Consider the following 9,065-nt stretch of genomic DNA (forward strand, 5'->3'; position numbering starts at 1 on the left):
ATTAAATAAATTATTTCTTGTTTCATAAGTTTTACCTTTTTTTAAAATTTTCTTTTATTGTTTCTCAATATTCTTAGTGGTGTTGAATTTCACTGAATGTGTGAATTTACTTCTGTACTAGTTTAGAAAAATGTAAATTAGGTGGCGCAACAATTCTCTACAAACTGGGTCTAGTGACTTAAAACACTCAACCATTTCTGTGCGCGAGTCATTTCAGGTAAAGATGTAAACTTCAGTTTGAATGCCGAATCTGAAGGGCAAAATTTAAATAGAACTTTTCATGTCAAGAAATACTCTTGAAGGATTTGTCAATTCCTCGCAGGAAATAGTACCCATGAAAATTCGAGCACCAACACAACGTATCTTCGAAAGGGTTCGGATTTTGTTAAAATAAAATTATCTTCAATGATATGGCCCATTTTCTTTTGACAGAATTGTAAAATTTGAGGTTCGTGCCGAAAATTAGGCTAATATTGATTTCTAAACAAAAATATTTATTTTTTAATATTAAAATAAAAACTTTATCTATTACTACACCTGTATTTTTCTATTTTATTACGCTATTTTGTATACAATAAATAAAGTTGAATGTTAAATGTTTAAAACCTGAATGTCATTAAATTTGTTTAGTTTTGAAAATATCTAACTTAATCACTCTGTAAAGTTAATTTCAAATATTTCTCAAATTCTATTTAATTATATTTTTCGCATTTTAAAAGAGACCAGATTATTAAAAGGTTTCTTAATTTTAAAACTTACATTTTAATATTGAATAAATCATACATTTTAAAATGAAAAAAAATCCCTCTAGTTTTCCATTGAATAAATTAAAACGTTGAAGAAATTAAAATATCCTACTAGGATGTGACTCGTTCTTTGACTGTACATTGTAATTATATTTTGTACAATCATAGCGCCACAAACAATAGTCTGTAAGTCGAAGCTAAATTCTTCATTAGATAACTTGGGATCTACCCAAGTCCAGCCAATGAGTCATTTGTCAAGAGGCCAAAACATTCACTTTGTTGATAAAGTAGGTGGAGAGGGGTTAAGTTATATGGTAGTAGGAAAATTGGTGACATGCGTACTTCTTAAAATATGATCAATGTTATTAAATTGGCAGAACTAGTTTACCCCCATACACAGCTGAATGACTTACCATTAGATGAAGGAAAAGACATTGCCCTTCGCAATTATTGGCAACAATTGCTAGTGTGTCATTTGAAAAATCTCTAAGCTCACCCTTATAAAATCTCAACTGGAACTTTACCAAAGCTTTTTTTTCTGAAATTTCTTCAGCCATGGCATGGCGCGGCACAAACAAAACCAACTATAATTTCCAGTGACTCCTCTCTGGTTTCCTCATACTCAAGGTTCGTAATTGGAGTTACCATCCTTTTTACAAATAAACGCCAGTAGTGACGCCAATGGTGACGCCATCGCGGATTCTTCAACTTTCGTGTGCAAATACAAAATGAGAACAAAGCCCCAAGCATTATGTATTTGCTGTTAACCGAGGGTATGGGAAATGGTGGTAAGAAATGTGGAAAAAACATCGATCTCGAAAAAACTCAAAAATATGTATAAAACGTGCATTGAAATATTTTGAAAAAACTTTCTCTTCTATCTTATTAATACATATTACTAGTATGTAGTACATTTGAACTGGTTTAAATTTATTGAGTCATTAAAGATTGACCCCAACCGGTTGACGTAGTCGTTGCCATCGTCGTCGTCGCATGGAATGTTTTAAAGCCCTATACATAGCAAAATATTTTTACTACAAAATGTGGAATTCAGTGGGAAAGAAGTATATAACCGATGGGTCGATGGCACAATATTCACCCTTGTGTTCTTCATGCTCGATGGTAGTGTGCCACCCCAAAACTCACATGACAGAGTGTGCGTTTATTGCCTGCCCATAGGCGCCACTTCAGCTATGAAATCCGTCCCGACTGCTTGGCGCCATGAATATCGATCCGATTTTGTTCTTTTATCTGTTTTATGTTTTTAATCTATGTATGTACGTTGTATGTATATCCTAGATGGGAATGAGTTTGTTTTTCACCAAAGCAAAGGGGGTAATTTCTGGTTTGCTGACTGGCTTAGTCATGATGTTGTTCCTTTTCTTTGATGAGAAACGGTATAATGGAACTGATTGTGGAGCATTCAAAACCTTTTTTTTGTTGCGCTTGTTTGAAAATTGTTTATCCAAAATCAAAAATCAATTCCTGATTTCTTCGTCTTATTGAAATTATAAAATATAGGTATGTACATAATGTAGGTAGATTTCTGCTATTTCCATTTCAAGAAAAAGAAATAATTAAAGTGTGCTCTTTTTATTCGAATAGTATGATTGAGCAGTGATAGCGTCATGGGGATTAAAAGGTAGACAAATTTCTTATCTCTAACTAAGCACTGATGAATTTTAAGTAAATTAAAGGAAATTACGGAAAAGGTACTTTTCGCTTGGAGAGCTTAATAAGAAAAACAGAAAAATATGGTGTAGATCAAAAGTAAATGCTTCTACGATTAAATAGAGGAATAGAAATTAACACGAAATAAAAGGAGAATTTCCATAAATGTAGATTATGTAATAGCACAACTGGTTTCGTCTCAAAGCTTACAAAATTAAAACATGCACAATCTTATTTTATATTTATTGTACTAAATAATTTTATTTTATGTTTTCCCAACGTACAAATGCCAAAGAAACATATTGTGCAAGTATAATACTAAGACCCGAAGTAACCATTTTTTTATTTTCATTTTAGGTCAATTAAGTCTTAAGTAGTAAACGAAACTTTGGTCGTTTAATATACGCAAACACTTCCTTTTTACCAAAACAAACAAATTTAATAGTGTTTAAAAATAAGGGAGGGGTTAGAAGGTAGGTGTCGGAGTACATAGGTAATAATAATACCAATAACAATGATCTTAATTTCTCCATAATGATGTAAAACTGTACGGTAAGATAAACCATGAGATCACCAGTGGATCTATTGCAACGAAAGCGTTACTGCTGGTCATTCAAAAGCTTCAATTCGTCAATGTATTTGTTAAGTCGATAATTAATCAGTATTTAAATGACACTTAAAAGGAGGGGCTTTAATACTATCAGTTAATAATTTGAGGGAGAAGAAAAATACTGTTTTCCAACTACTCGGAACGAGTCCAAAAAGAATCCAAAGCGTACTCTGCGGTTTTGCTGGCATGGAAAAACATACCTTCAGAATAATAGTAGGATAACATCCAGATATATTTGTGAAAGAATCCTTATTGTGCGATTAAATTTTTATTTTTTTTTATTTAAACATTAATTTTTAAAAATACAAACATTGCTTTTCTGAAATTTGCCATTTCATATTAGTGTTATAAAAAGTAATAATATAATTAAAAGGACAAAATTATATTTGTATCTGTTAATAATTTCTTCCTAATAATTACTACCGTTACAACAATTTTAATAACCCAAAACACAGAAAAGGTTATAAATTTGAAGTAATTTCAAACACAATACATAAATTTAATACCTGCGATAACCTCGTTAAAGCTCTAAGCGAACCTTGAATTAGGTTAGGTTTGATACTTTTAACCCCTTTTCGAGATAAATGTCCTTATTGACAACACAGTCACACTAGTTTCCACAATGGCAGTGGGCTCTAAGTTACTACCGAGCAAGTATAGTGACCAGTTAAAGATCCTTAGCAAATCGTTGGAACCATCCCAGTTGGCTTTCTCGTACTGTACTCTTTCTTCGAAAACCAGAGAATGAAGCAGATCAGATCCAATGGTCGGATGTAATTCAATACACTGATTGTGTATTGCTCGGGATCAGAAGCGAGAAACAAGTCAAGAGTATTTTGTTCTCGGTTATTAAGGTCCGATATTTTTTAAGGCCCGTTGACAAGCTGAGTAAGATGGAAATTCCAATGCCCCAAACTGAATATGGTAATTGGCTGAGTCATGTCATTTCACAATTTGCTAACTTATTTATCCTTTTCATGCCTTCAGAATTTACTTACTTGTTTATCTCGAGTCCTAATAGTTTTTGAAAAAAAGCTGTTGAAATTTTGATTCACCCTGTCCAAATTTGTTGTTCTTAATGTTTTTGTCTATTTAAACTAAAAAGATATCGAGAAAAACTAATATTAGCAAGACAAATTTAACGGAAATTGATATTTATTTATGAAATATTGAATAATAAGCGATTGAAATGAAACCCAACCCTTAACTTGGAAAGTTTGTACTTAAATAGCAAAATATAAAGCTACGCAAAACAAATAAAAAATAACACCTTTTGTTGTATACATTTTTATTTCATCGCATAAATTCTTCATTTTAGTATTATTATTGGTTATAATTATTTAGATCAATAATTACCTAGTCTTTATAACACTATCAGAAACGTTTTTGAAATTTCTTCATCAATTTTCGTAACAGGTAATATTTTGTCATAGTACCTGTGTCATGATGGTTAGTGCGTTGGGGGTAATTTGAGTTAGTTTTAAGTTTCATTTAAGGACCTAATTTTAAGTAGTTTTTAATTCAAAATAAAAAAGGATATTAATATTAGTTTTTTTTTATTTTCTAATGAATACAAAAATAAATAAAATTGAATTGAATTGAAGTTAGTTTTTTTTTCACGGGTACTGCCTCTTGCGAGGTATTGACAAATTCTTCAAAAGTAATTCTCGTCATGAAATTGATTTCTTAAACTAGATGTTGGGCTTTAGGTCAACTCTAGCCCTGATAAAAAGTACTCGTACACGGAAATGGTTGACAGTTGCTCTCAACGGACTATTATTTATTTATTTATTTGATATTTTGTCTACAGGTGAATTTGGATTCTCAAAAAGAATAAAATCCTTAACTCAGGAATATGAGCTGTCAATTCATTCGGAAATTGTATTTCTACACTGCGGTTAGTCGATAGTTATTTTTGTTCTAACGCAGCCAACTAATTTATCGAACCGTATTGTAGAACTTTAATTTCAACATTCATTGACTGCAAATATTCCTGGGACGAAAGTTTTATCAAGGACCTAGGTTTACTTTTAATAGACAAAACATACATTCAAGAATGTTCAAAAATCGTTAAAATTATAGCCTCATAGTAGAGCAGTTCCATTTCTTGTTATAAACGAAGCTAATTATGTTTGTTTTAAACCCATTTCTGTGCGATTTCAAATGGGTATGGCTTTTGATTATATCTAAGCTAAGGTAATTCATACCTTTTCAGAAAGTTTAAGAACAAATAAAATATTTTGAGACCAACCAAGTCATTCAAATTCTTGTCTGTACACAACTCTAAAGATTTAAGCACCTAATTACCTTTTTGTTTTAAAAACTCAAGTGCGTTATAATTAAAAAACATAAACTTTTAACAATTTTTCGTGGTTTAAAACGCTATTTAATACAAAAAAAGTAATTAAAGCCTTATCATCTCTGGCTGAAATTTATATCCAACGCAATTCGTCGTCTCATTTCTGTAAAATTTCATCTAATGAGGGATGCGAAAAAGTTCCGACGAACGTTTACCTCAATAGGGCCATTATGTACCTCTATCTTTTAAAATACATGGCGGATTGTACTTAGTTGCATTAGTTTGCAATATTTAGTAGTAATTCCTCACATTACGTTACTTCTGCCTAGAAAATATAAACTTGTTGACTGTCCCGTCGGTAAAGAAACATGTATTTCTAAGGAAAACATTATTATTATAGATTAATATAGTACGAAGAAACGCCCAAAAACTTAGAACTGACATAAATTGTACCAATGATAAAAACTATTATTTATACTTGTATAACAAAATAATATATATTCAATGAGTTGAAATTTGGCAGAGCGAGAGTTCAATGAACTATGCAGTTTTTTTTATTTTAGTCGTAATATTCAAAAACACGCAACTAGTAACGAATCAAATAGTTTTACTAAACACCCTCTTCTTGAGATATTGTAGTTTTTAGAATTATACAATTCTAATACCTGCTTTTGTTGCAATAATATTTTCATTTCTTTTTGAAACCAATAACGTAGAAAATAAAAAAATTGCTGCAACTTATGATCCATATTATGATAAATCTTTTGCACCCTCTTTTCCATATCATGGTGGCCGTTTTGGTCATAATTCGGAGATATAATTTAATACAATCGATTAAAAGACGCTTCCTCTTCTATTCTTTATCCAACAAATGTGTAATATCAAATGTTTGGTTTCAAAATTTGTATTACCTGTTTAGACGAATGTTAGAAAAATACTATGAGAGTTTTTCCGCTGTAAACAAAAGTTATTCTGTTTAGTTCTATTTTAAGGCAATTTAAAATCAATTTCATTGAAAATGACCACCATGACATCTCTTTAATACATCAATACATGTGTCTTGAGTTCTAAAGGAACTTTTAGATGGCTTTTAAGATTATTTTGGAAATATTTTATACAATTGTTTTTGATCTTGCAGTCAATGGTAAGGTTTTGAATAATTAGGCGCCAGTTATAGCTATCATTGAAATCGATGCGGAAAAATGTTTGAATCTATTGATTAGAAATGAAAATTATATACCAATCGATCGGAAATAACACACAGAATTTTTTTTGAGAAAAAAGTTTATTTGCACATTTATTTTTTTCTTAAAATGTATTTTTCTATTTTGCGCACGGAAATTCATTTTCGTGAACAGCTGATTCTTTAATGTCCAAAAATGGAACGAATCGTTCCAATGATTTGTGTTTCAATTTCACTCAATTCTAATGACAGATTTCTGTCAGAAAAGTTTTTCGGCTGCATTTTAATCAGGAAAAACTTTGCCGGTTTTTCATTTAAATCTTATTTTTCAGAAAAACTAACAAAATTGAGAAAACTATAAGAAAGCAGGAAAACAAGGAGTTCAAGGCAAAAACTGATAATGGAAGTAAAAAATCATATTTGTCTTTATGCGAAAAATTACCCTCATTACAGTAATAAATATCGAAGCCAGGCTGCATGGGAGGACATATCCTATATTCTGGGCAGATCAGGTTAGTAAATTTGACTAATACTTGAATATAAATGCTGAATATATATATTTGTAGTGAAAGAATGCCAAAAAAATGGAGTTCTCTGAAAGATTTGTTGCGAAGCTACTTCAAACTAGAGAGTTTTTTTTTATTTGTATATGTAAATAATTTATAGAAAATGAAGTTCCTAATTTTGTGTCACTAGTTTTAAGATGAAAAAAAAAATATTTTTTGAAAATGTAAGTAATGTAATAGTAATGTAATAAATGTAATGTTAAAAAAATGATGTTCCCACTTTTTTTTATAATAAACACACACTCAAAGGGATATTACTAACCTTATGATGCAGAGGCACTGTGTGAGCACTAGGAAGAGGAAAGAGGGTTTAAAAGGAGATGTCGGTGCACATTGGTTTTGAATTCCTGAATATTGCAATGACTAGGAAAGACAGAGTGTGGTAAGGCATTCCACATTCGCGTAGTACGGCTAAAGAACGAATCTCTGTATTTGACAGTACAGCCGAAATTGGGCTCAAGGGTAAACTGATGAGCATTATTAGAAGCGCAAGTATTACGGTTGAACTGTTTAAGGGGAAGAACGCACCTGGCTATTTCACTAGAGCATAAGCCGTTAAAATAACGGTAAAAAAGGGTCACACAAGATCCCTTACGATGATGTTCAAGCGAAGTAAATGAACTATGATCATGATATTATCATCTATAAATTTAAATGCTCTACGTTCCATACTATCCAAGAGGCTTAAGTAAATTGGAGGAGCACCAGCCCAGAGATGGGAGTTGTACTCAAGTTCAGGACGTATGTAAGTCTTGTAGATAATAGCCAGATCAGAAGGGGTGACATATTTCTTGCACTGCCTAAGGAAACCCAAACAACTTGCGGCATTCCACAAGAAGTCGTTGGTGACACAGATACCGAGAATATCGAGGTGTTCAGTCTCATTGATGCAAGTGCCATCCATGGATAATGGCAATGGGGGTATACATCGCTTGAACGGTAAACGACAGCATTGCGTTTTCGAAGCATTAAATTCCACGCGGTTTCTTATTCCCCGTTGGACAATGCTGTTTAGGTCGGAATTTAATGAGCTTATCATATTTTGTCGTTGCAGTTCCACATCCGAAGGAGAGGGATGTGAGTCTGAAAACGAACATGAAAAGCTAAGAGTACTATCGTCAGCGAAACAATGTATTGGATTAGATGTGGCAGACAGGAGATCATTAATAAAAATTAGAAAGAGTGTTGGAGATAGAACAAAGCCCAGCATTTATTTTATGGTTTTCAGACTTGAATCCATCCAATACTACTTGTATTGAACGATCCGAAAGGTAATTACTAATCCAATGAAGCAGCGATTCATGCAAACCGAAAGCACACATTTTCGATAAGAGAGCCTGATGCCAAACCCTATCAAATGCTTTTGAAATATCAAGTGCAATAATCTTACTTTCTCCAAAACTATGTAAAGATTTGCTCCCCTGTTCTGTGAGATAAACCATGAGATCACCAGTGGACCTATTGCTGCAAAAACCGTCATTAAGAAGCTTTCGACCTTCAAGATATTTCTTGAGCTGATAATTAGTCAGTTTCCATGACCGGTCGATGGTTAGAGGTTGAGGAAGATTCACCTTTTTGGGTATGGGCTGGACAAATGCAGTTTTCCATCCTCTCGGAACGAGGCCTGAGGAGTAGGACAGATGAAAAAGTTTACGCAGTGGTTTTGCCAGCGTTGAAAAACACCTCTTCAGAATAATAGCGGGGATACCATCCGGACCAGCGGATTTATGTGTGTTTAGATCTCTAAGGACTCTTAATACAGTACGAGTCCCATAGAATCACTAACTCGCTCAAGTATAGGTGGAGTCATAACACTCACTTGCAGCGTAGAATTGGTGGCAAACTGCCTACCAAACAGATTAGCTTTCTCTAAAGAGCTAACAAAAGGAGTGTCACTGACAACGAGCGTAGGAACCGATGAAAAGGATGAATTCCTCAAGTTTTTTACAAATGACCAAAATTTTTTACTGCCTTTGGGATATTGCAGTAT

The 9,065-nt window shown here is 32.6% G+C and overlaps 1 long non-coding RNA gene across 3 annotated transcripts; it reads left to right on the forward strand.

Annotated features, from left to right (window-relative positions):
• Positions 1-2,144: 2,144 nt before the first annotated feature.
• LOC129951250 (uncharacterized) lies at positions 2,145-7,222 on the forward strand. Of its 3 annotated transcripts, none has more exons than XR_008782158.1 (4): positions 2,145-2,280; positions 2,352-2,388; positions 6,842-7,021; positions 7,076-7,222. It is a non-coding gene; the product is annotated as an uncharacterized LOC129951250 (long non-coding RNA). The 3 variants fall into 3 exon arrangements; XR_008782157.1 differs by having other exon boundaries at positions 2,145-2,267; XR_008782156.1 differs by lacking the exon at positions 2,352-2,388 and having other exon boundaries at positions 2,145-2,267.
• The last annotated feature ends 1,843 nt before the right edge of the window (positions 7,223-9,065 follow it).

Source organism: Eupeodes corollae, chromosome 3 (assembly GCF_945859685.1).
Source record: "Eupeodes corollae chromosome 3, idEupCoro1.1, whole genome shotgun sequence".
Lineage (NCBI taxonomy): Eukaryota > Metazoa > Arthropoda > Insecta > Diptera > Syrphidae > Eupeodes > Eupeodes corollae.